Here is a 4613-nt window from a genome sequence, read left to right as displayed (position 1 = left end):
TGCTAGCCCACTGAGATACCATGCCGCAGTTTAACATGAATACCCCAATCAGACACTACAACAAGGGCTAAAACAAGGACTGGTCGGCTCGGAGTCAGTATACTGTGTCTGAGTGGGGTATTCATGTTAAACTGCGGCATGGTATCTTAGTGAGCTAGCACTATAAATCGGCATCAGTCCGGACTAGTATAAGCAGCCACACAAACACACTCACGTACATGCACGTCGCTATATAAGTGCAATAATCCTGGACGCGACGTTAAACCCCATTTCACCTCACCTCACCATTTAGGTCTTACTAGTCTCAGATTGACAATGTAATTTTCAGATACGATTGTACACGACAGTTATTTAAGTGGAAACAGCTGATCCAGTCACGCAAGCTGCCACAATTCGCTACGCTGATATTTCTTCAACAACGCTTAAATGAAATGAAGTAGCTCTCGCCAACGTCTTTGAAGCCGCACTCACTGCCGGAGAGAATGACTTTTGATAACGCTGGTGAGAGCGACTTCACGTACTATATTTAGAGACACTTCACCAACGCCGAAGAACGACGTCAAAAAAGTTTGTCGGACAGTCTTCATTAACGCTAGTATGAGCGACTCCAATAACGCTGAGCTCTCAAATGCTGATAAGAGTGACTTCACTGACGCTGTGAAGGGCGACTTCAATGTAACAGGTGAGAGCTACTTCAATAAAACAGGTGACGTGCGTGTCTGTATGAGTGCGTGTGTGCGTGTGTGTATTTGTGTGTTTTTGCGTGTGTGTCGTTCTGTGTATGTGTTTGTGTGTTTTTGCGTGTCTACATATGCGCATGTGTGTCTGTCTCTGTGTGTGTCCGTGCGACTTCAGTAAAACAGGTGAGAGCGACTTCAGTAAAACAGGTGAGAGCGACTTCAGTAAAACAGGTGAGAGCGACTTCAATTATACAGGTGAGAGCGACTTCAATAAAACAGGTGATAGCGACTTCAATAAAACAGGTGAGAGCGACTTCAGTATAACAGGTGAGAGCGATTTCAATAAAACAGGTGATAGCGACTTCAATAAAACAGGTGATAGCGACTTCAATAAAACAGGTGAGAGCGACTTCAGTAAAACAGGTGAGAGCGACTTCTATAAAACAGATGAGAGCGACTTCAATAAAACAGGTGAGAGCTACTTCATTAAAACAGATGAGAGCGACTTCAATAAAACAGGTGATAGCGACTTCAATAAAACAGGTGATAGCGACTTCAATATAACAGGTGAGAGCGACTTCAATAAAACAGGTGAGAGCGACTTCTCTAGCTGCGATTAGACGTCAAAAGCGTTCATGACAGCGGGGATGATGTTTCTGGGTCTGTCTGTCTCCCAGACCCTAGAGTATAAGTTAAGGAACGAGTCCAACTCAAGTCTGGAATGATTCGAAAAGTCTAGATTGCCTAAGCTCTGATATTAAGGAATGTTCTGGGCTCCATTTGGACTATATTTGTTTATATTTTGTAAATTATTGGATTAAATGTTAGTATATGTACAGTGGTAAACATCTACGATCAGCATCGCGTCTTATCACACACACACACACACACACACCCTCCCCTACCCACCCTGAACTGACTTGATGTAAGTGGAATACTTTACTTGCAAAATGACGGTATACAAACTCACTCACTCACTCACTCACGTGAGAACGAAACGCTCGACGGGAAAAGGATGCCGAACACTAGACCAGTCTATCAAAGGATCGGCGGATGAATATGCTATCTTTTTGTAGAACTAATTTTAATTGCGGAAGCATGTAGTCCGTGCCTCTGGCGATATGACATGTGGCCGCCCTGCCTCCCACCCCCCACTTCCGCCCGGCTAGCCAGCGAGGGAGGAAGTAGCGCGGCCGACCCATGTGTAATACATGCAGCCACACGCTCTGTCGTCACTGTATGTACCATTGCGCGCACTAACTGATTCTATATTTATTTATTCATTTTTCTATTTATATTTGTGTCTTGACATACTTTATTCGTATCGTAGTCAGTGAAACCAACTTATATATCATTCCCGTGCCTTCTTTATAACTCCTCTGTGCTGAGCGTTTGTCTTTCGGGCCGACAAAATGAGAGTCGAGTGGTTAAGGGACCATAATTTGATATTCTGGAAACGAAAATGTTTCTTTCCATTTATATCTGTATGAATATATTGAACCTCCCCATCCCCCGACACCCCCTCCAAGTCAGTGAGCCTCACCACCCGATCCGCTTGTCGCCTCTTTCGACAAGCATGGGTTGCTGAAGAGTGAAGACCAATTCTAACCCGGAGCTTCACGAACGCATATATGGATGGACATTGGCAATATTACGATCAAACTAAAAACAACACAATGCATCATAAGTTTCAAGGTTTTGCAATTCAGCCAAAAAGGATACATCACACAATGTTTAAACTAGTCCAGTTTACGTTTGCATTACAACTAATACATATCATCTGTATGATCTGCAACAAAAAATGCTTAATTTCCGTTCTTACTCGAGGGTAGCTATCGCAATGGATACACGATCATGTTCCGCCACTCGTGAAGCGACCGGCACCAAAACACACCTCGCCGCCTCCTAACACGTTAGAAAGCCATACAATTATAAAGCTCGCGACAAGAATACAATCATGCCTTTTTGTTTGTCTGGGTATTGAGAGCGTTTAGAGCGGGGCGGTAGTCTACATGTTTCCACACACTGATGGGGAACCAGGCTATTCCACTTGGACAGTGGCCAAGGGTGTTCACTAGAGGCAGCGTGGGGATCTGCTTGCATTTGACAGTGAGGTACGGCAAACCGTGCCACGTGATCGCCATCTCCTCAAAGACAAAAAGAATCATAACCAATTATTCGAGATATCGGTAGGTTCGAGATTCCGGAACGGGGTGGGGTTGATAACAAAGTTGGATACAGTGTTTAGGAAAAGGAGGGTGCATTTGGTTGTGATTTTTGCAATTCGCGTTTAGTTATCGTGTTCTGGTGAAAACACATCGCCATATGAGTCATTCATAGTGTTTTTTAACAGGACTCAGTGTTATACGCTTACGTTTAGAATATACTGTGGACTCTAGTGGATGAGGTGAGGTGAAATGGGGTTTAACGTCGCTTCCAAGATTATTGCACTTATATAGCGACGTGCATGCACGTGTGTGTGTGTGTGTGTGTGTGTGTGTGTGTGTGTGTGTGTGGCTGCTTGTACTAGTCCGGACTGATGCCGATTTATAGTGCTATCTCACTGAGATACCATGCCGCAGTTTAACATGAATACCCCACTCAGACACAGTATACTGACTCCGAGCCTACCAGTCCTTGTTTTAGCCCCTTAATGCCGAGCGCCAGACAGGGTAAGAACAAGTACCATCTTTTAAAGTCTTTTGGTATGACGCAGTCGGGGATCGAACCCCGGACCTTCCGCACTCCGGGCGGACGCTCTATCACTAGATCAGGGAGGCGGTTGGAATATATTTGTTAAGCATGCTTTACGAAAAGAGTATGTTGGGTGCGTGGCCCGCCTATATGTCCGCACACCCCACCTCCATTAGCCCGATCCGTGGATGTGTCCTAAATACCTTAAGTAGCATTGACTCTGAAAATACGTTCATGAGGGTCTTAAGTTTTATCAAGTATGTGATGTCGATCACTGGTTTGACATGTATGGCGTCAATATTTATCGTCAGTGCCAGAAATGCTTGGCGTGCTTTTTCAGACGATGGGGTACGGCATCACTCCACAAAGATTATGTCATGGCGCATTTTGCTAAGCAGTTGCTTCATTCTGCTATGCAGCTGCTTCATTTTGTTAAACAGTTGCTTAATTTTTAAGCAGTTGCTTCATTTTGTTCAGCAGTTGCTTCATTTTATTAAGCAGTTGTTTCATTCTGCCGAGCAGTTGCGGTCATTTTGCTGAGCAGTTGCGGTCATTTTGCTGAGCAGTTGCTTCATTTTTATAAGCAGCAGTTGCTTCATTTTGATCAGCAGTTGCGTCATTTTGATCATCAGTTGCTTCATTTTTTAAGCAGTTGCTTCATTTTTTAAGCAGTTACTTTATTCTGCTATGCAGTTGCGGTCATTTTGCTGAGCAGTTGCTTTCTTTTTTAAGCAGCAGTTGCTTCAATTTGATCAGCAGTTGCTTCATTTTGATCAGCAGTTGCGTTATTTTGATCAGCAATTGCTTCATTTTTTTAAGCAGAATGAAGTTGCTTCATTTTCCTGAGCAGATGCTTCATATTTTAAGCAGTTGCTTCATTTTTTTAAGCAGTTGCTTCATTCTGCTATGCAGTTGCGGTCATTTTTCTGAGCAGCTGCTTCATTTTTTAAGCAGCAGTTACTTCATTTTGCTGAGCAGTTGCTTAATTTTGCTCAGCAGTTGCGGTCATTTTGCTCAGCACTTACTTCATTTTTTTAAGCAGTTGCTTCATTTCTTAAGCAGTTGTTTCATTCTGCTATGCAGTTGCTTCATTTTGCTGAGCAATTGCGGTCATTTTGCTGAGCAGTTGCTTCATTTTTTTAAGCAGTTGCTCAATTTTTTAAGCATTTGCTTAATTTTTTAAGCAGTTGCGTCATTTTGCTGAGCAATTGCTCCCTTTTTTAAGCAGCAGTTGCTTCC

At 43.3% G+C, this 4613-nt stretch overlaps 1 pseudogene; it reads right to left on the bottom strand.

Moving 5' to 3' along the window:
- Positions 1-689: 689 nt before the first annotated feature.
- LOC139448793 (fap1 adhesin-like) lies at positions 690-2824 on the bottom strand (annotated as a pseudogene).
- Positions 2825-4613: the final 1789 nt, after the last annotated feature.

This window comes from Haliotis cracherodii, unplaced genomic scaffold, assembly GCF_022045235.1.
Source record: "Haliotis cracherodii isolate W230 unplaced genomic scaffold, xgHalCrac1.p SCAF_7, whole genome shotgun sequence".
Classification (NCBI taxonomy): Eukaryota; Metazoa; Mollusca; class Gastropoda; order Lepetellida; family Haliotidae; genus Haliotis; species Haliotis cracherodii.
Note: the sequence above shows the minus strand (reverse complement) of the source record. Positions and strands in the feature narration are given on the sequence as shown.